Source organism: Acomys russatus, chromosome X (genome assembly GCF_903995435.1).
Source record: "Acomys russatus chromosome X, mAcoRus1.1, whole genome shotgun sequence".
Classification (NCBI taxonomy): domain Eukaryota; kingdom Metazoa; phylum Chordata; class Mammalia; order Rodentia; family Muridae; genus Acomys; species Acomys russatus.
Genome location: NC_067169.1, coordinates 43,638,050 through 43,662,068, shown reverse-complemented (window position 1 = coordinate 43,662,068; position 24,019 = coordinate 43,638,050).

Sequence of the window (24,019 nt, the reverse complement as noted above, 5' to 3'; positions counted from 1 at the left end):
GGTCATGGTGCCTCTTCACAGCAATGAAACTCAAATAAACAAGACCCCAAGGGTCTCAACCAACACTTTGAAAAACCACTGTTTTACTAGAACAGTAGTATTTGTGTTTCCCCTAGGTCCCTGTCCTATCCAGCCTCATGTTCCTGACTATCTCAGGAGTGTTGGGGTGGGTTCCTTCTCATGGAGTGAGTTTTAAATCCATTCAAATATTGGCTGGTTAGTCTCATAAGCTTTGTGCCATTATTGCACTAGCACATCTTGCACATGGGTCCCCATTGTAGACAGGGGAGTTTGTAGCTGTGTGGTGTTCACTGTTCTTCTGTGGTCATATTCAGAGTACCTTCTAGTACCCTGAGCAGAATTTAGTAGGGATGAAGGCTCTAGGAAGATACCAGATCAACTTCTCCGTGTTCAATGATTTGCATGGGTAGTGTCTCCAGCAATAGGGCCTAAGATCAACTTGTGGAGAAGAACAAATATCTTTGGCAATAGTCTGGGTTATTTGGGGGTTTCAATGGGGCAACTTTGATCAACAACTTGATTAAATGAAACCCATTCATGGTACTAAAGTCTTCATTTGGCCACAAGAGATGTCCAACTAGGGCTCAGTCTCCCCCATTATTTGGCAATTCCTTTTAGGTAGCCTTAATATAAGAGCCTTATGAAGCTTAACCATGTAATTTTAGCAGATACAATATTCTTTTTAATATAAAAAGTTCCATAAAAAGAAATGTACCAGAGTGGAAAATGATATGTGCGTATTTTCCAAGGTCCTGCTGTGCAAATAAGGATGTGCAGTAAAGAAGAGGGATAGTAATTACATACAGAGAGGCTTGTATTTTGTATAAGACTTTCATTTACGAAAGGCTCAAATTGTGAAAAGGAGGATTGTTTGGAGAATGGGGTGGCTTGTATGCATACAGTGACTGGATCATATCACATTGGTTTACAGTGAATCATATTTCCAAAGGAAGATTCAAGGAATATTGACAAACTAGTATGTATCTCAGTCTTTAACCTCAAACAGCTTATCTAGTTTGGATCCTGGAGAAATCTATTATCTGTTTATTATTTTTCATTTATCTGCTTATTTATTTATTATCCCAGATACATCTGAAGTATCAATTACTTCACAACTTCATTCCATTGATTAAGGTAAAATGGAAATTTAGAAGATTGCAGCATGTGAGTCCATCAGTAAGAACAATCAGGGCCCTGAAGGAGATTAGATTCTGATGAGAAATAGAAAGGCAACAAACCAGAAACAAAGATAGAGGAGACAAGAAAGCTAAAAAATATTAGGAAATAGAAAGTCACCTCCAGAAAAGTAGATAGCAGCTTACATTCAGTACAGCAGCTCCTGCTGTGGGAGGAGAAAGCAATGTCTCATGAACAAAATCTTGGAAGGTCAAGTAATGCTCATGAAAAAATTGTGGTGATTCTACCGACAGTTGAAAGCTATGGCTTTCCTATGGCCTGAAATTCATTGTAGGGATTTTATGTGACAGTGACTCCTCTTGAAGGAAAAAAAGCATGGGAAAATTATCTTCCTTCATCTTCTCTCTTTGGAAGTTCTTTGACCATAGGTCTTCAGAAGGAGCATAGTTTTAAATTCAACACATCTTCCAGACCTGAATACATTGAATTATCACAAATCAGGGAGACTGATAACACCTTCCCACATCATTTGTGTGGAAGAGTGACACAAAGGACAATCATAGGGAGGAATAAGATCTGACACAAACCTACTGAATGGGAGAATTTAGGCTATATATGGCATGTTCGTTAGTGGTCCATACTCTTTTTGGTGAGAAGAGAGAATGTCCACTTCTAGATTTTTGGTACAATGAGGATTGATATCCTGGATCCCAAGGAAAGACAAGTTTCTGGTTCCCAAAGTTCTCACCCTACAGCATACAAATAATAATGCTCTCACTTCAATTTTCCAATGCATGTGGGGATAATATTTGCCTAGATATTTAATATGGTTATGAGTGCACATACTGGGAGTCTTTGGAACAGTTACTGTCTGTCCAGTTATAGTCTCAAAGTTCATCAGAGCCAGAAGCACTTACCAGGACTTAAGGAAACAGACCTCCCTCAGTCTCTGGAGAACTTGTTGTATAACTCTATACTATATGCTTAGCTTATCTAGGTTTTAATTGCATTTGACTTCATCTCTTAGCCTTTTTCTTATTTTTCCCATTGTTTCCCCACCTCCCCTCCCCTCCCCTCCAGATCCATTCCTTTTCTGTCTCTCAAAGGAATAGAACAAGCTTCTAAGTGGTAACAACCACACATGACAAAATAAAATATAATAAGTTGAACAAAACAAGACATCAAATCAAGGCTGGATGAAGCAAGCGAAGAAGGGGAAAATATAACCTCAAGGGCAGGCACAAGAATTAGAGACCCACTCACTCACATCCTCAGAAGTTCCATGAAAATACTAAGCTAAAGAATATAATATAGGGCTGGAGATATGGCTCAGCAGTTAAGAGCACCAACTGTTCTTCCAGAGGTCCTGAGTTCAATTCCCAGCAACCACATGGTGCCTTACAACCACCTATAATGAGATCTGATGCCTTCTTCTGGCATCTTCTGGTATGTATACAGAGCACTGTATACATAATAATAAATTAATTATTTAAAAATTTTAAAAAAGAATATAATATATATGCAGGGCACCTAATGCAAACCTGTGTAGGCCCTGTGCTTGCTTCCTCTGTGTCTGTGAGGACCTTTTTGAGTTGATTCAGAGGGCCTTGTTCTCCTGGTGTCTTCTATCCCATCTAGCTCTTACACTATTTCTGACCCCTCCATTCTCTCTCCCCAACATTTTCTGCCTCATATTCTGGGGGATTTCTTAAGCTCCAAGGAGAGAGATTTGATGGAGACCTGCCATTTAGAGCTTTGTGTTCCCCCCCTCCTCTCTCTCTCTCTCTCTCATAGTGTCTGGCTGTGGGTCTCTATTTTTATCCATTTTCTCCGATAATGGCTGAGCAAGGCACTCATCTAGCAGAATGTCATTAGGGGTTATTTTATTGTTACATTTTTTTTTTTTACTTCTGAACCAATAATGTTTGGTTTTACCCTAGGGCTTTTGGCTGTCTAGTCTCTGTTTTTTTGTCACCCAAGCACTGTCACATATGTCTATCTCTGTAGTGGTCCTTAGGTCATATCAGACATTGGTTGGCTGCTCCCACAACTTTTGTACGGCCATTGCTCTACCATATCTTGCAGGCATGATGAATTATAGATAGAAGGGTATGTGGATGGGTTGGTATTTACATTTCTCTTTTGGTAGCCTGGAGAGTACCTTCCCATACCAAAGATATTAGAAGATAGGGGTGAAGGTTCTATGTAGGCACCGCCTCGACCTTTCCATGTTCAATGAGTTCTCTGGATGCTGTCTTCAGTAATGGGGCTTTGCTGTCAGTTTGCATAGAGCAACCTACTGTCTTGGAAACAACCTATTTGGGGATTTCTATGGGACTTCTTTAGCCAAGAACTCAAGTGGATGTAACCCAGCCCAGGTACTGGAAGCTTCATTTGGTGACAAAAGATGCCAGATTGGGACTATGTCTCTCCCATTTTTTATGAGACCTCATTAGGATCACCTTCTTATATTTTAAAAAGTTTCCACTGAGCTAGATTTCCATACCATGCCTCAAATGCTTCTCAGTTTCACCCTCAGTCCACTGGAAAAAATCTGTTCTATTCTTCCTTCCCAAGGAGATCCATGTGTTCCTCTGAGATTATTCCTCTATAACCTCTCTGAGTTTATGGATTGAAGATTGATTATCATTTAATGGCGAATATCCACATATAAATGAATACATACCATATTCATTTTCCTGGGTCTGAGTTACCTCACTCAGGATGATCTTTTCTAGTTCCATCCATTTGCCTGCATATTTATTTTCCTTCTCTTTCTTTCTTTCTTTCTTTCCTTTCTTTCTTCTCCCATTTTTTTTTGTTTGTTTCTGAGACAGGGTTTCCCTGTGTAGCTTTGGCTGTCCTAGACATACTCTGTAGACCAGACTGGCCTCAAACACACAGTGATCCACCAGCTTCTGCCTCCTGAGTACTGGGATTAAAGGTGTGTACCATCACACCTGGCTCCTTTCTTTCCTTTTATTTATTCTTTTCTTATGCCCCCTCAACTCTCCTCTCGAACCACTGGTTCTCCATTTCCCTTCAAGAAAAAAGCAGCCTCCCAGGAATAACAACCAATTTCATGATGTCATTTTTTAAACACCTGAGTAATACCCCATTGTGCAAATTCACTACATTTTTTAAAAATTATTTTTACCTACTTAACCACTTTACAACTTGATCTCAGCCTCTCCCCTCATTTCCTCCCAGTCCTGCCCCCATGTTTTCCTCCCCCAACCCCTCTCTCCTTTTTCTCAGAGAAGAGGAGGCTGCTAAGGGATACCAACCCACTCTGGAATCTCAAGTCACAGCAGAACTAAGCATATCATTCAAGTTATAGAACATAGACCAGTGTAGTGGTTTGAATGGATGGCCCTGTAGTCCCATAGGGTAAGGCACTCTTAGGAGGTGAGGCCTTGTTGGAGGAAATGTGTCACTGGGGGCAGGCTTTGAAGTTTCAGAAGCTCATGTAGACCTAGTGGCTCACTTTGTCTTTCTAATCCCCGAGTATCCAGATACAGAACTCTTTAGCACCATGTCTGCCGGCATGTGTTGTGCTTCCAGCCATGATGATAATGGACTAAACTTCTGAACTAGCTAAATGTTTCTTTATAAGAGTTGATATGGTCATGATATCTATTCACAGCAATAGAAACAATAAGACAACTTGACCCCTCCATGTCAGATGTTACTTGTCTCTAAAAATGGAACCCTGCTTATACACCATGATGAAAAGAATTCAGTGTGTTAATCTAAATGAAGATTTCTACATCTTCTAAAAGACTATTGCTGTAGCCAACTTAAGAGTCTGTTATTTGGTAATAAAGGAAATAACCCTACAAAAAAAAAAAAGGAGTTAAAAAGAGTATTCAAGGGTTGCTCTGGTCACTTTTTAATTTTAACTTTATGATGCAATGTTTTGAATATGTTTTTTCCCTTGCCCTAAATTTTTTAGATTCTCACTATGTTTCAAACCAACTTCATGCTCTCTGGTATGCAGGCATTCTCTCCTCCAAACAAAAACAATAACAAAAAATACCAAAAAAAATACACAAAAAAATGTAGTATCTGTCTTGTGTTTGTCAGCTACTTTTGAGGATAAAGCCTGCTCTGTAGTATGGTTGATATGCCCAGTGAGAATCCATTGGAGAAAACTGATTTCCTCTCTCTCAATAGGTATCAATTGCAAATGGCTTCTTGGTTAGGGGTAAAGCTTTGTAACTACTCCTTTTCTATGCTGGGATTTTGTCTGGTTTGGGACATAACGAAATTGATGCACATATGAAGGCATACAGACTATGACTGTTCTTGTCAATTTAAGGAGTACTATTTCTTTTTATTTCCCCTTGAGGCTGAAAGAAGAAAAATTTAGAAGGGAATTTGACAGCATGACCTTTTACGAAAACAACATTAATGCACTCTAACGTAAGGACTGTGGCTTCCTTAGCAATGAGTTTTGAACATGTTTACAGTACTAGGCATGAGTTCTCATTTGTGTAGTAGGTTTCAAATCCAATCATGAGATCGGCCAGATACTACCTTAAACAATTTTGCCACTACGCATCAATAGACACATCTTGCCTGGCAGGTTATTATTGTACCATGCAGTGTACAGTGCTGGGTAAAACTATTAATGGCTTTTCCTCCCAGAAGCCTGCATAGCACCTTCTGGCACTATGAAAGCTGGCCAGCAGGGAGAAATTGTCAGTTCAAGATTGCTTTTCCTCTGTCCTGCAACCTCATTGTGTGGAGTGTTCAACAATAGGGTCTTATTGTCTAGCTATGCGGACAGATGAGATAAATAACAATAGCCTGTATTTTTTGCAGGGAAATGAAGATTTAAACTATTTAAACTTCCCTATCACTTTGTTCAGATATGGTAAAGAGAGAACTCTTATACACTGTTAGTGGGGGTATAACCTAGTGCGGCCAATTTAGTAAACAATCTGGAGGATTATAAAAAAAATCCTCATATCATCCAAATATACCACACTTGGGCATATACTGAAAAGATTCTATATCCAGCTAGGGAGACTCTTGGACATCCATTATCATTGTTGTTTTATTCACAATAATTAGGAAATAGAATCAACCATGATGACCATCAACTGACAAATGGATAATTAAACTGTGGTACATGTATACAATAGAATTTTTTTCAGCTATAAATAAAAGTAAAATAATGAAATTTGCAAGTGAATTATTGGAAGTGCAAAAAATACACTGAGATGTCTACCAGGCCCCTGTAAACAAACATTGTGTGTTTTTCATATGTGCGATTCTAATCTTGTGTTTTATTTGTATATCCTAGAGTAAATATGAAAGGCAGGAAACTACTAGTAGGGGGATCCATTCATGGAGGAGGAATAGTAGATTATGGTGAAATTAATGAAGAGAGGAGGGATGTGGTGGAGAGAGTTGAAACCTCCTGAGCTTTCTCCCATACATTTTACTATGTTCATTGGTGTTGCCCTTGTTCAGATCATGTTTAGGTATCCATTGGGTAGTCTTTATGAATATAGTCCTTACATTAATAAAAGACAGAAATTCATAGGAAACTCTCTGTTCCTCTGGCTCTTACAATCTTTTAGGTCCATCTTCTACAGTGTAGATGAGGTTTGGGGTAGATGCCAAGAAAACTCACTTCAGATACAGAGGCTTCTTGGAAAAAATGTGACCTGAAATGTACCACAGAAGAGGCATAAGGCATACCAGGAGGAACAGCACTATGGCCCAATCAAGGTGAGGATGAAGGTAGATAGCCATGGGAACCAAATACAAAACAACACAAACTGGAACCAGTTTTGGCCATTCATCTTGCCCAGTTGCCTCTACAATAAATTCTTCTTAGCCTCTCTTCGCTGTGGGGCGAAAGATGTGAAGCACATCTTTAATCCCAGAACTTGGTGCCAGACAGATCTCTGCAAGTTTGAAGGTAGCCAGGGCTAAAACGGAGAGACCCTGTCTTGAAAAAAACAGAGAGAGGGAGAGAGAGAGAGAGAGAGAGAGAGAGAGAGAGAGAGAGAGAGAGAGAGAGAGAGAGATGGGGTGGGGGTGTATTCTCCTTAATTCTGGAGTCTCCCTAAAACTTCTGAATGGTTATTATAGAAATAATAATTTATTCAAGCTATATAGCTATATAATGTCTCTTTGTTTAGCATAAAGCAGGTTAAGTTCCCTGCCATACTGTAGTACTGCTTTACTTAATGAATTTATCAGTTGACACATCTGGACTCATTTCTGGTATGTTAGTTGGCATTATAGGTATTCAAAAGTCTCTTATCTCAGAGAGTCCTTTTGAGTTAGCATTTGAGCCTCTTAGGAGGGACAGTGGACGATATTATTTTCTTCTGTAACTACTTGTAATTGACACTAGGCTGTTGTTTGGGTCCAGGAAGGCTAAAAGGCTACTCAAAGGGCAGGCAATGGGGCATTTATCAGAAGCATCTGATTAGCTGACCCAGCTGAAAGACAGGGATCAATCACATAGGCTGGATGGACTGTTTTCCATCAGCTCTCAGCAAGTCCAGAGCTCAGCCCTTTTCAGGCCGCAGTTGATCCCTGTGTGGAGTCCATCAGCCAAGTGAATATGTGCTGAGACAAATATAGACTAGGTACAGAATTAAAATTTCTTAGGAATTGGGTAAGGTGAAAAATCCCAAGACCAAGAGAAAATTCTCATTTTTCAGGAACAAGTAGGTGTACCTATCCAAGTCATTCTCCGAAGCTTACAAGAATTTTTTAAGTCTACAAAAAGATAAATTTCAGATATGTTAGTACCACCATTGTTTGTACTCTGTATTGAAATCAACATTCTAGAAAAGATAATGGACTCATATCATTGTGTCATAGCAGAAGCTTGGGAAGCAATTACAAATTTTGAGCTTATGATATATGATATGATGGATCAATAGTGGAATGTCTTACCATAGGTAGACTAATAACTTATCAGAATTCCATTGATTAATGTTGAAAGTCTGAAAACTGAAGTTTTAATACAGTAGTACCATAGCGAGGGGAGGAAATCTGAAGAATGTTGTATTTCTATTATATACCTTAAATTATTTTCTTACCGTCATTTAAAGTTTCCTATTCTCTAACATCATAATATGCATTTATCAATCTTAAAATATCTTCTTAGACCCTAAAATATTTTCTTAGACTCTCATAATTTAAGCTTCTGTATCCCCAGACCTTAAATAAACTTTAAATATTTTTTCTGTCTAATTATTGACCATGAGTAACAGGTGGTTCATTACTGCAACAGTCATTGTAAAGTGATAAAGGAATAGCAAAACGTTACTTTGAGACCTGGTTTCTGAGTCTGGTAAGGAGGTAAATTGTATCAGGACCTAGAAATGGTAACTGCAGGAGACCAAGGCTTGAAGCCTGAATTTTACACAGGAAGAGGACTGAAAAGGTAGCTGAAGCCTTGGTTTCTGCTGTTAAGTTGCTCTTCAAACCCATCAGAGACCTGAGAAGGGTAAATTTCACCTGAGTAAACAGGAAATGCAGAGCAATCAGCTTCCAAATCTATTGATAATGACACAGATGGACCAGCTACCTGGGCAGTCAGTCACCCAGGTTTCCTCTGTGGCCAAGGGTATTTGTTGCCTGCCCTCAGGCCCAGAAGATCTGACAAACTTTCCTGGGGAGCAGGAACTTAGGGGGCCTGTCATACCTTGTTTATGCAAAGCCAGTTAGTAAACTTCCTAGAATCCAGTCTATCCACAGTTTGAACAATATGCTGTCAGCAGTCAAGGTAAGGGCATTTGGTTTTTTTGTTTTGGTTTTTGTTTTGTTTTTTTCCCAGTGAACAGCTTAGCCACAATTGAAGCAAGCTCCAGCTGGAGGTTCTTCTGTGCCCATCTTCTTTGGAGGAGATTGGGGGTGCTGTCAGGAGCTGGTGTGTCTCAATTATGAAAAGCTTTCTATTAAACATGTTAAATGCCATTTTCTGCAGATCTCTGAATTGTTTGAGGACCATTTATCTATTTTAAGTATATCTAAATAGACAAACCCGGCTTGTTTTTAGTTACTTACTTTTTGTTTAGCTTTGAAAACACATATAGGAGGCTAAATGAGGCTTACTCCTGCAATTAAGCACATCAGTTCTTAGCATGACTATAAATATAATTCTGAATATCCTAGAAGTTGATTATTTATAAGGTAACTGATTATTAATTTGTATATATTTTTAATTATCCTTATCAATTTATAATAATATGACAATTTCTGAATTGAAGCTCTTTCAATATTAAGATTTTTAAATATAGAGACTGGGAACTTTTTTGCTCCTTATATTGGTTTAAAAAAGGACGGTAAATATGTATCTTTAAATCTGTCTCTGTTAGCCTGATTAGACCTTATGAACTAGTGATTCTCATTTTTGTTAATGCTGTAACCCTTCAACAGTTGCTTTATGTTGTGGTTATACCAATTATAAAATAAACACACAATTCTTTCCTAGGCTACCTCTGTAAAATGGGCTTTAATCCTCAAAAACTCATGACACCTACGTGGAGAAACTATTCCAAGTTCTTTATCAGACTGATCAGATGATTCTTTAGTTTTTGGTGCTTAGCTGTGGCCCTGTTTTTAGATTTTTTAAAATTCATCTATTCATTAAGATCATATGTTAATAAAGACATTGTAATAAAATACCTATTAAACTTCAAAATGTCCCATAGCCTTATAAATTTAAACATTTTTAGAAGCTGTTTGATCCAGTTTTTAAATTTCTGTAAAACTCTTAAAATTTTCTTTAAAGAAGCTTAAGATCACTTAATTGTGTATTTTGCAGTATCAAAATAAAGTACATTTTAGAAGAGTGTAGTCACAGAGTGTAACCAAAATAATTAGAAGACAAAACCAAATTTTAACAGTGTAAACAGTTTAGTGCCTCTAAAAATCAACACCAAGTGTAGTATTTTGATGTTATAACGTTTGGCTGCCAGCAAGAAAAGGTATTGGATATGAATGCATGGAAGTGCTGCTTTAACATTTCATTAATCAAACATAGTTTGAAATCCTGTTGTTTTTATAAACCTGATTGTTAAGACAGGACAGAAATTATGTAAAATCACTTCCCAATTTAAAGTATCTTTAGAGACTTGTCTCTTTGGTTGGCTGATGCCATTTGTTGCTGCCCAGAATGGCTCAAACCCTGGGTTACAGTTTTAGCTAATTTTTTGTTACAGATGTTACAGATGTTAAACCATATCCAATAATTTATAAAGCACTAATCTATAGAAGAGACATGCAGAACATAGTACAATCACATATTTAAGACCAGTCAGACATTGTTGTCTTGTGATTCACAACCCATCATAAAGCCTTGTCATATGTCTGTGATAATTGTTTTTATATATTTTTGATTCAATTTATATGATACTCTTCATTTGTCAAAAATTTTAATACGCTCTGGTGACTTCTCTTTTTAAATTCAGTTTTGTTATGTGCTAAAATTATTCTTTTGGCATGCCCAATTAAAATGCATGTACTGGTTCAAATTTAAATATTTTGATGATACAGTAAGATTTATCTTGTCATATGTATGATAAGTATACAACATTTTATAAAATTGAGTATTATAACATCTTAACATAAAGTGATATCTTTGGGAATATTGAATTAAATGTTTTCTAAATCTTTAATATTATATACATACATTTTTATAAGGATTTCTTTCAAAAATGTTTTAGTTTCTATAATAGTCAAAATAAAATTCATTAAATTTCTTAAAAATAAAAATATAAAGCTCTTAAATGTAAGATTTTTATTAAGGTTGAATTATATATATGAACAGATTTATAAATTTACTAAACATCCCTAAATTAAGTTTCCTTTTCACAATGAGGATTATAGAAAATGTAATCCAAACAAACAATAATATTCAAAATCTTGGTTTATGAAAATACATTTTTGTATGGTTATGTATGTATACTATCTGTCTATATGCAATTATGGTTTATTTTTACATAGTGTACTTATTGCCACATTGGCTTATAAGTAAATGCTTATGTAAACTAAAGTTGTCAGCTTGGTTTGTGGCAGGGCAAGACAATGCAGAGGTTCCTCCATCCATCTTGTATGCCAGTTGAGGCCATTTCAGGTTTAAGTAGAATTTTATCTCCTGGATGGAGAATGCCTTGGAAAATATCCCAATTCTTTAGGATCTGAGTCCAAGACACCTCAGCTCACTTATTTAGCTTCTGTTAAACTACCTGCTTTGCAAAACTCCTTCTCCAGCTAACATCCTATCTTAGTTTCTGTTAAACTACTTGCTACTACAAGCCTACCCCTGAAGCTGCAGAGGAAAATATCGGAATGTTGTTTCTGGCTTTAAAGACTTCTTGCTCTTGAGATCAGTACTCCCAACCTTCCTAATGCTGTAAGCCTTTTGTAATGTTCATCATATTGTGGTGATCCCTACCCACAATATTATCGTCATTACTACTGCATAACTGCGTTTTCACTACTGCTATGAATCATAATGTAAAGGTTTTTTTCTGATTATCTTAGGTGACACTTATGAAAGGGTCACTAAAGGGGTAGTGACCCACTCCTTGAGAAACCACTGCTCTAAATAATAGGAGCTACTCTTAGGTCCAAATACTTGAGTACTCCCAGTCAGCTGGAATAAATAATTTGTATTTATATAAATTGTGTTTGAGTGATCATCTCAGTGGGCTGTCTACAACAGGTTCAGCATCATTTTGGCTCATAGTAAACGAAGACATTAAGAAACAAAATAAAGATAAAAGACTAAAGTGTATGTAATCAATGTGACCGCATAGGTAAAGCATATAGAGATTTGTAATACTCCTAAATCTATCTTTGGGACAAACAGTATGAGTTTTTAAATATAAAATATCTATATCTGCTCTCAAGGACATGACATAGGTAATCATACAGCACTGGTCAAGATGTTTAGGTCCTTGATCCTCATCTCCAGTACTGTTTCTACACGATGGTATCTGTTGCTTGAAGGTGTAGATTGACTTTAAGACAGGATTACTCTTACTCCTGAGTAATCATTTCCTATTAGACAGTTACTCTCCCATGAGAGACTAAATTCTTTATTCCAAAGATTAAAAGAATAATTTATGTTAGTATTTATATATATATATATATATATATATATATATATATATATATATATATGATCACAAACATTTAAAGAATTTTAGGAATTTAAAAAAATCATTACTGCCTCTTTAAAAGCAAACAGACGAGGTTTTCAAGATTCTTATTTTATGAGAAAGAGAGAGTAACAGAAAACACCAAAATAATTTTAAATTGTCATTTGGAAAACCCACTTTGATACGTATGCACACATTTTACTGTTTTCATGTCATCTTAATGTGTTACAACGTAATGCTATATTTTAAATTATTCATCTCTTTAGTTAAAAAATACGATAGAAAATGATTTATCTCCTTAGTTAAAGATACGATAGAAATTTATTCATCTTTTTAGTTTAAAAAATATGACAGACGTAGCTGCCCAACTTTATCCTGCTGTGCATGCCTTATTCTATTTTTGACTCTTTATCAACAGAAGTAAAAAGAAATGATTTTCATAATAACATATTTCAAGGTACCTATCATAATGATAACTTAAATTTTTAACAAGTAATTAAAAACAAAATCTATTAATGCAAATTGCCTATTTTGATATTGGTTATCTAAAACGCTATATGGTTTTTTTGTTTGTAAACATAAGCAACTGAACATTCCTTTAAGATTGACCCATTAAAGTTGTTTTCTAAAATTTGTAATAACAATCATAATGTTAAGATAAGAGTATACTGAAAAGGATTGTTTACAAATAAATATGATTATAACTAAGTTAAAATAATATGTAACTTAAAAACATTTAAAGGTTAATTCAATACCCTAAGACATAATGCTTGATCTTATACAATATTTAAAGTATTGATCTGGTCTTAGTATTCATTCAGTATATGCACATTTAAAACCTGTTGTTTATATAATTCCTTGTTGTCTTCTGGTTCTTCCTGCTGTGTATAATTTATTTTACTCATGTGTAATAATATACATGTACATGTTAAAAAGAAGTATGATAAAAACATTATTTCCAAAAAAAGAAAATATTATTTAGTTTAGGCTCAACCTGAACTTTCCCTTCTCCTGGCTTAACAGGAATAAGCTACACTGTCTATCAGGTGTTTTCTTTTGTATGTATATACCTAATGAAAAAAAGCCGATTTTAGGCCACCTACTAATTTTAACCCCTTCTTTATGTTGTCCATTTACCGATGTAAAAGGTATGCATGCAAGAAAAAATGCTAGCATTGCATGAGTTATTACTGAAGATAAATACTCCTCATGACACCATTTAGACAACTGACCAGAGCCAAACAATAGCAGAGGGTTTGGTCTAGACCCAGGGTTCTCAGATGGGGCTGGCAGTGAAATTGTTATGCAGCATAGGCTTTACCTGAACTGTACATTCTCCTGGTTTGATAGGAATAAATTACCCAGTCTATGAGGTGTTTCCTTATGTGTACACACATTTACAAATCAGGTGGTTTTGCAGGCCATGGCATCATTTTGAACCCTTGCCTTGTGTGTCTGTTTCCTGATGTGAAATCTGAGTATGTGGCAGAACTACCCTGGAGGACAGTACAAGTTAGCAAGTACACTTCCTAAGAGAGTTTTAAGACACCTGAGAAAACTCTTACCCTTACATGATTTATTCCTGAAAATGTATGTCCATCATGATATAATTCAGACATCTGCCCAAACCTATTATCATGCCCAGGAGTCCTCATATGGACGTGCTATAGAGCCTCTCCTGAACCTACTGAGAACACTGGCCAAAAGAAAGTGACAGAATTACAGAGACAAGAGATTCCTAGATTGCACAGATGGTCAGAGGGTAGCCATAATCAAGATTTGGAGGGAAAGAATGCTTTTTCTCCCTAGAATTTTTACTCTGCTACTTGTTTTACAAAAGTCCAAGCACCTCCAAAACTAATGTAGCCTACAAGAACCTGTACCTGAGAGCTTTATCCAAAGAAAGGAACCAGAGTGAGAACATAGCATATCAGGGCTGGAAAACAGCAATATAAGATTTTTGTTTTTGTTTTTGTTTTTTTTTTTGTTTTTTTTTTTTTGAGACTGGAATAATATATATTGTACATAAATGATTAATAAATGTACATATGTGAATATTTATTTATTAAACAATTATTTTTTCTCTTTTATTTTTCTTTTTTTCAACACAGGGTTTCTCTGTGTAGCCTTGGCCATCCTGGACTCACTTTGTACACCAGGCTGGCCTCGAACTCACAGCGATCCGCCTGCCTCTGCCTCCCGAGTGCTGGGATTAAAGGCGTGTGCCACCACGCCTGGCTATTTTTTCTCTTTTTAAAAGATTGTTTTCTGATACACTACATGCCAAAGTTTCCCTACCTCCTCTCCTCCCAATATAGTCCTCACCCCCACCCATTCCTCTGTTTCCCTTCAGAAAAGGGCAGGGCTCCCATGGATATCAACCAAATATGGCAAATTAATTTGCAGTAAGACAACGCACCTCCACTCCTACTAAGTCAGGAAAAGGCAAACCTTGGAGGAAAAGGAACCCAGAAGCAACCAAAGAGGCTGGGACAGCGCCCATTCCGACTGTGACTAGTCCTTTAAAGAGACCTCAATACAATACCTGCAAAGGACTTTATGAACTGACTGCTACTAATAGTTTCGACAGAGCTCTAAGGACAGGCTAACTCTCAGTTTTCTCCTGAAAGATGTTGGGAGTGAAAGACCATGGACTGTAGGAACCAGGAATCCTGGCTTTAAGGAGTACAAAGAGGAGAAGAACCAGGAATAAACACAGGAAGACCAGTCACACAGAGTGATAACTCAAAACCCTCAAGCATGTTTCTGACTGGAAAGGTGAGGGATGGTAAATAGGTCCTGATGTACATGATTAGACTGCCGCTCAGTTACTGAGGGAAGGGGCTTCTGTGTTAGAAGCAAATGGCCTAGGGTCAGTAGAAGGGAAGATGCCAGGAACCTCAAAGCCATGTTATTGAGCCAGCAAGCAGCACTCTTAGTGCACCTCATGTCAGTCTGCAGGTTCGCAGCAAGCAACCCATTGGGTTTTAAGGGGATAGGACCACAGTTCTTGAAGGTTGCGTTCCTGTTCAAGGCAATGTCAAGCTGAGAGACCTTCTGTGGATTGGAGGGAATTGTCTCCTTAGAGAAAGCATGGGCTCAGAATCCAGGCTCTGCTTCCAGGCCGGAGAAACTCCAGCTTTGTGCACCATGTGAAGTTTGCCAGATGACCTTCTCCGGGGCTGGAGAAGGATGGGCTTCCTATGGAGACAGGTCCTTAACAAGCTTGCTCAGCTCTGAGAGTCCAACCTGGAGTAGAATGGGATACTATGAGGCACACTGAGGCCAGGGAAAAGATGCCGGCCTTTGAGTAACAAGACTGAGGCAAGTCAGGGTTCCATGTGTAGCTAGTGGACTCCGGTGTCTACAGAGCAGAGGCCTGAGATTCACTGTTCCTGGTAGGGAGGTATTAGACCAGTGGGTCTCAACCAGTGGGTCTCGACCCCTTTGGGGATCAAACATCTTTTCACAGGGGTTGCATATCAGATAGTCTGCAAATCTTATGATTACATTAAGATTCATAACAGTTGCCAAATTACGACTAAGAAGTAGCAATGAAAGAATTTTATGGTTGTGGGTCACCACAGCATGAGAAATTATATTAAAGAGTCACAGCGTTAGGAAGGTTGTGGTCCAATGTACTAGGCTGAGGTTGTGAACTTGTAACCCTTATTTCCTGTAGCAGCACCCGCCACCCCTGGCGGGGAGTGGGTCCTAGGAAAGCGGAGAAGTGTACCTGACAGTTGAGAACTAAACTGCAAAGTGTTGGGGTCGAGGGTGTGAGATGGTACACGGAGGGGATGGAGGTAAGGCATGGTGGATGGGGTAGGAGTTACAGTGGGGGCTTCAGAAGCTCAGGCTTCAAAGCTCTGTGTGCCATAGACTGGGGGAGATGTGGGGGCTGAGGAAGACTAGGTCTTCGGAAAGTATAATAGGCATCAGACTCTCCCATGCTGGCTCCACTGCAGTGGGGGCCATAACAACCTGGCCCTGCTGTCAATCTTCAGAGCCTGCCCCTGGCCGGATGTGGGATGTGGCTTTCCCTTGCTTCCGGTGGGGAGGGGAGGAACTGGGTTTTAGTGCCCGTGGCGCACGGATAGCCACGAGGTGCTGCTCTCAATTAGCTGCCTGCAAGTTCTGAAAGAGTTCCACGGCCAAGGTAGGGACCCTGAGCGTTCACCAAAGGGTGCACACCCTACAGTAACCATGGGAGCGGCGCTTTCTTTCAGGAGTCAGTAGGCTTCTCCTGGAAAAATATCGGATGCATGCTTCAGAAAGGAGATGGGGACCCCGGGAACCCCGGTTTTGGAAAAGAACCCTGATACTCCAAATGGTGGCTTCTGTTTCACAGTTAAAGCAAAGCTTTGGCTTCTAAAAGAGTAAGAAGAGAACCTTGAACTAATACAAGTACACACTGACCTGCCCTGGCACTGGATTCTAAAATTTCCCCAGTCAGAGTGCAAAGCTAGGGAGGTGGACCGGACTTAATCACAACCAAAACAGGGAGTTAAAATTTTTAAAAAGGGAGATGTGAGCTTTAAAACGTGTTTTTAAAATACCCTTAAAAGTGAGATGAATCAAGAGAGTACAAGCATTGATCACTAAACCCCAAAAATCAGTTCTAAATATTTTGCTTGCAACCCCCACCCCAGAAAAATAAGACAGTGTAAAAAGCCAGGAGAAGCAGGGGGCTGTCCATGCCCAACAAGGGGTGGTGTGAGGGCTCAGGGAGTCTTAAGGAAGAGGGACTCTGAGGCTTAAGGTAGCCACACCCGTCACGTGTAAGTAGGAGGGGCCATAAAGTGGGAGATACCATAAGGGTTAGGGTTGTTCAACACTAGGCCAAAAGAAGGAGCCAATAGAGGGAGACAGTATGAGGCTTATGTTAGCCAAGATCAGGCCTTGGGAGTCTGTGGGAGCCCTCAGCAGGAGAGACTATGAAGCTTATCCTAACCATGCTCTGCAAGTGGGAGTCACAGGGATGTATAAGTGGGTGGTCCTGTGTTAATTAGCATAGCCACGCCCTGCACGTGGGAGTCACAGGGAAGCAAAAGTGGGCGGTCCTGTGATAATTAGCATAGCCACGCCCTGCACGTGGGAGTCACAGGGGGGCATAAGTGGGTGGTCCTATGATAATTAGCATAGCCACGCCTGGCATTTGGAAGTCACAGGGAGCCATAAGAGGGAGGTAGTGGGAAAATTAGCTTAGCCATGCCCTACATGTGGGCATCACTGGGAACCTTAACTGCAAGTTACTACAATGGTTAGGGTAGTGCTGCTCAGGACTTCAGAGCTCTAAGTGGGATGTAGCATGAGAATTAGGTTTGGGCAGCAGTAGGAAGGAAGTTGGAGCCAGAAGTGGGCAGTTGTGTGATGATTAGCATAGCCACACCCAGCAAGTGGGAGTCACTGGGAGCCATAAGTAGGAGGTCCTGTGAGAATTAGCATAGCCACGCCCAGAACCTGGGAGTCACTGGGAGCCCTAAGTGGGAGATCCCATGAGGCTTAGGGTAGCCCAGCTCAGCATTTGGAAGTCAGAAGGAGCCATAAGCTGTAGGTAGTGTGTGGGTTAGGGTAGCCATGGCCAGCACCAGAAAGATAGCAAGGGAGCCTTAACTCCCAAGTATCACCAGGGTTAGGATAGTGCTGCTGTGCACTTGAGAGCAGTAAGTTGGAGATCCCATGAGGATCAGGTATGCCCACCACTAGGGAGTAAGAAGGAGCCAAAAGGAGGAGATAGTATGAGACTTAGTATAGCTATGCCCGGCACGAGGGAGTCCTTAGGAACCATAAATGGAGGCCCTGCGATAATGAGCATAGCCACGCCCAGCACGTGGGAGTCACTGGGAGCCATAAGAGGGAGGTAGTGTGTTAAATAGCATAGGCATGCTCAGCACCTGGGAGCCACTGAGAGCCATAGCTGGGAGTTACTGCAAGGGTTAGGGTTGTGCTACTCAGCACTTGGGAACTGTAAGTGGGAGATACCAAGAGGTTTAAAGTTTCCCAGCACTAGAGAGTAAGAGGGAGCCACAAGGGGGAGATAATATGAGGATTAGCATATCCACACCCAGCACTTGGGAGTCACAGGGAGCCATAACCTGGAGTTACATTGAGGGTCCGGGTAGTCCAGGCCAGCAGTTGGGGGCCATAAGTGGGAGATATCGTGAAGATTAGGCTTGCCAACCAGTAGAGAGTCCATGCCTTAAGGGGGAGATAACATGAGGCTTAGGTTAGCCACGCCCAGCACTAGGGAGGAAGATGGAGCTATAAACAGGAGATACTCAGGGACTTAGCCACGCCCAGCACTTGTGAGGCCGGGCAGGAGTTGGGGGGGGGGACACCAGAACCAGGAGATACCATGAGCCTTAGGGTAGTCCTGCACAGCACTTGGGAGCCATAAGTGGGAGATAGCATGAGGATCTGGGAGGCCCATCACTAAAGAGTAAGAGGGAGCCATAAGCTAGAGATGCTCAGAAGCTTAGTGTAGCCAAGCCCAGCACATGGGAGTCACGGGGAACCCTGAGTGGGAGAAACTATTAGACTTAAGGAAGCCCTGCTCAGCACTTGGGAATCAGAGGGAGCCCTGAGCAGGAGATACTGTGAAGTTAAGCGTGACCACACCCAGCATGAGGGAGATAGAGGAAGCCATAAACAAGAGATCCTATAAGTCTTAGGGTAGCCATGCACTGCAAGTGGAAATAAGAGGGAGCCTTGATCAGGAGATACTCAGAGACTTATTGTAGCCACACCAAGTCAGAGGGAGCCTTAGCTGGGAGATTCCATGGTACTTAGAGTAGTCCTGTGTAGGTTTTGGGAGCCATAAGTGGGTAGTATCATGAGACTTAGGATACCCACTCTGCAAGTGGGAGCCCTAAGCAGGAGATACTCAGAGACTTAGTGTAGCCACACCCAAGCTGTTGGGGTCAGAGGGAGCCCTAAGAAGGAGATAGTATGCTGCTTAGCTTCGCCACGCCCAGTACGTGGGAGTTACAGGGAGCCATAAGCACTAGGTAGTGTGAGAGAGCCAGAAGGAGGGAGTTAGAGAGAGCCATGACCTGGAGATACCAGGAGACTTAGAATAGTCCTGCCCAGCTCTCAGCAGCCGTAAGTGGGAGGTATCATGAAGCTTAAGGTAGCCAAGCCCAGAGTTTGGGAGTCAGAGGGAGTCATAAGTGGGAAAATACTATGAAGCTTAAGGTAGCCACGCCCAGCTGGTATGGGTTAGAGGAAACATAATTTAGGGTACCCACACCCAGTAAGTGGTGGTCAGAAAGAACCATATACCCATGATATCCTGAGACTTTTATAGTTCCCTAAACTCTTTTAAACATCTCAAAGGGACCAGAGACAGAGCACATCTGAGGGATAGCGTTTGCATCGTATATCTGAAGCCCTAGGTTGAATATCCAGGGAGATAAAAACGTGGATCATTGAAAATAAATAAATAGGTGAAAGAGTTGAAGCCTTTCTCCAAAACCCTCATGCATTGCTAGAAATAAGAGGCTAATGGGAAGTTGGTCAGAATGAGTTAAAAGGAAGTGATGAAATAGAGCAAGGGGTGAGGGAAGTGGGGAGAGTGTCATTCACATACAAGGGAAAAAAGACACATGAAAATGTGGGATCACTTCCAAAAGAACAGAGCCACTTAAATCCTAGTACCTGTGTAGTACAACTTGGCCATTTGGCCTGACTAGCCACAGTCACTGTTCCCAGGGTGTTTTCAGCCCAAGAGGGCAAAGATTAGTGTTGTGAGTTTCAGCATCTCCCCCACATCTTGGTGTGTGTGTGGAAGTAATCTGTTTTGTCTGAGTGCATATGTATGTGTGTGTGTGCCCCAGTGTGTGACTGCATGCTTGTGGAAACCAGAGGCCAACTTAAGGTATTTTTTTCCCTGGGGAAGTCTCCATCATGCTTCTGACATGGGGTCTCTTCATGGCCTGGATCTGGCAAGTAGGTTACCTTTGCTGGTTGCTGAGCCCAAGAGATACTTCTGTCTCCACTCTAGCACTGATAACACAGTTCAATCCACCACACACAGTTTGATTTTTAAACACGGATTCTGGATCTAAAACTCAGGACCTTGGGTTTGCACGGCAAGCTCATTGTGGACTGAGCTACCATCGCAGTCCATCGCCATGTGTATATATTTCAGTCCAGAGGTAACATTCCTCGTTTGATTATGTAGGGCCTGGTGAAAAGGAGGGTGATGGTTCTGTGCTTTTCGTGGAGCTAGGAAAGGAATGTCAAGGATGGTGGAAGACACCAAAGAGCATTATAGAATTCAAAGCTATCCGCACCCAGTCGTTTCAGTACACTGAGGCCTCTGATGCTCTTATCCAGGCCCCTGCACATTTTTATAGGGCAAGGAGGTTAGAACAGTTCCAGGTATGAGTAGAACTGAGGGTAGTCAGATACCTATGTAAGTCAGACTTAATGTAAGCTGGTGAGAACAGGAGCCCAGTGTATGCTCACAGCAGTGTTCTCCTGTAAATGTGGGAAAAGAAATGTTAAGGAAAGTCAGGATGTTTTCTGTTCTAGGAGGATGAGTTATTCTTTCTATATTGATCACGCAGTAACTTATTAAGACTGTAGTTTCCTCTAACCAGCTAGCTCCCTCACATCTGCCGCAGAGAGACTGTGGTTTACTTTTAAGCTGGAAGCACTATGCTGGGCAGATTCTGAGGTCCTGTCATCTTAGTACCTTTAAAAACACACATAAAAACCAATCACTTGGTAATCTGGGGACTCTCGGGGCTGCTTCTGCTCCTGTTACTACTGCAGCCACATACTCAGCAACATCTTGCCTTAACATGACTCCTTTCTCTCTTCTCCTACTGTCCTCTGCTCAGCTGCTTTCTCCTCTCCCCTCTTATCTTTCACATCCAAGTCCAGGAACCTAGAACCCCGCCCTCCTCTGTTCTACCCAACCATAGGCTTCAGCAACTTTAATTACCCAATCACGGGTAATCGGGAAACATTCCTTATCATTACATGGTTACAGGAGATAGTTCAACATTCATAGCAATGCCCATATCCAGGAGGTCACCAGATCTCAAGTACTGTAATAAGCATTTGGACCTACTTCCAACACCTCCCCCTTTCTGTCTGATTAAAAAGGCCATTTCTAAACTAAATGTAGTAAAAAATAATTATGGAACAATCATGGAAAACAATAGGTAAGACTTATATACATAATGTCTAGTTAAAGGGTAGTTGGCAACCTTAAAGAAAATATTATTTATCCTATTTAAGTGAGCCTAACATTTTGTATCTAATTTATTCTCTATCCAATCTTGTGTCTATGAATCTAAAAACACCTATCTAGATCTTAAAGCATCTTCTCAACTCCCAAGCAACTAACCATAATTGTGTAATATAACTATTTGGCCTTCAACACTGCCATAGGCTTGTGAAGGAATAAAATTAATTACCTTAATAAAGAGGAAGTGCATGCTAGCAGCTTCCTACAATAAGAAATGACAGAGACAGTTCACTGATTGGACAGCCACACAAAAATTCGATAGTATTGGAGCATCATCTTTAGCCTTTTGGTAAAGTATAGCTGACAGATATATCTGGGAAGGAAGAACTATTTATGATTTGCTTACCCTGTCTTGGCATAATCGGCCGTCAACACAACGTACATCCAAGCTTGCTCATTTTAGGCAGAATTCTGGCTGTGTTAGGAAGAAGGGCATTTCTTTGTCCAGTGGCTTTTTTGGTACATTTGAAACTATCTCCATATGGAAGTTCTTTGATGCTCATCATCTTTGAGACAGGCTGCTGGGGGTGTTTCCAGGAGCTGATATGTCTCATTGTCAAAGAACCTTAAGTTAATGAAAATGTCATTAAGTGCCATTTTCTGTAGGTATCCAAGGTGTTTGAAGGCCACCTATTTTTTTCGTTTTTACATAAGCTATCTATACAATCATATCTATTTATTAATCCTAGGATGGATATTTCTATGATAAATTAGACTAGTATCTGACTTGACCATGAGTTGACGAGATAACAATTAACTTGCATTATTTAATTTTTCTAAATTGTTTATAATAGCATCTTTAAAATTACCAGAAGTAAACATTGAATTATAAGTGAGTTTGTATGGGTACAAAGCATATCAAAGTAGGAATGTGTTTTGGTGTGTGTGTGTTTGTGTGTGTGTGTGTGTGTGTGTGTGTGTGTGTGAGAGAGAGAGAGAGAGAGAGAGAGAGAGAGAGAGAGAGAGAGAGAGAGAGAGTTCATCAGAACTAAAAGGACAAGCCTGCTGCCCAGAGCAGTAGAAAATGCATTATCATTTTAAAGTCAACTTTAAACTCACTTAAGCATATCCTCGGCATCTTTTACCTGGGTTTCTATATTTGTTGCAGCTGTTTTCATCCCACCCCATTCTACATATGGAATGGATGGTTCTGCCTCTCAAATGTAAGAACGGGAGGGAGCCTTTGAGTTTTGCGACCTAACTTAGGCTGGCATGTACTCACATTTAAAGGGACCTAACTTAGGCTGGCATGTACTCACATTTAAAGGGGCCTAACTTAGGCTGGCATGTACTCACATATAAAGGGGCCTAACTTAGGCTGGCATGTACTCACATTTAAAGGCTGGCTGCCCAGAGCATTGTGACACCTCACCTCAGTCAGCATTCTAGAGCATCTGTCTGTGGGAGGCATGCAGCTTGCATGTTCTTCTCCCAGCCTAGCTTTGGGTCCTCATATTGGTAGGTGGGATAGCCCTATTCAGCCAAAATGCCACTTGTCATGATTGCTCTCGGTGGAAGCCCTATTTTCTGCTTTTGTTTTAATTCATTATAAATTACTCAGATTACATCCCCATTGTTATCCCCTCACTTGCATCTTCCCATTCCCACACCCTCCCTCTTCTGCCCTATTCCCCTCTCCTAGCTCACTGGCAGAATGGGACCTGCTCCCCCAATATATGACCAAAGCCTCTCAGGTCTCATTTGGATAGCCTGCTTCCCCTTCCTCTGTGTGCCACCTGGCCTCCACACCTAGGGGAAGGGATCAAACTGTGGGCACCAGAGTTCTTGTCAGAGGCAGTCCCTCCTCCCCCCTCAACTTGTAAGGAAGCCTTATTTTCTAAGGAGACTGGCTGACATTTTAGGGCAGTGTGACATCATCTTTTCCTTACAGAAATCTAAGATTGATGAGTAACCATCCTCTAAGTCAGTTAGGACATTATTATCCACTATTAAGAGAAAACTTGCATAGTGACTCTAACGAAAATTTTGTCATTTTTGAATACTAGACTGTCTTTGTAAGTAGCTTATCAGCAGGGAGTCGTGCTCTGACATACTGTGTAGGTCCAGGCCTGTGGAGAATGTACAGAGACCTGCCAGTCTCTGCCTCCTTTGTGTTGGGATTAAGGGCATGTGCTACCACAGCCCGTGTTCAGATATGTCACCTCAATGCCATATCATTTTAACTCAAAACATTTCAAACAAAAGTCAAGCAAAGGAACAAGAGAATCCTAAGTTTCAGGCCAGTTGTTCTATCTCATATTCCAATATCAATGTCCTGCATATATATATATATATATATATATATATATATATATACATACATACATACATACACACACATACATATATACATATATACATATATATATATATATATATATATATATATATATATTTTTTTTTTTTTTGGAATTTAGTTGTTGCTAAAATGGACCAGTGCACCCTCTCTGGAAAT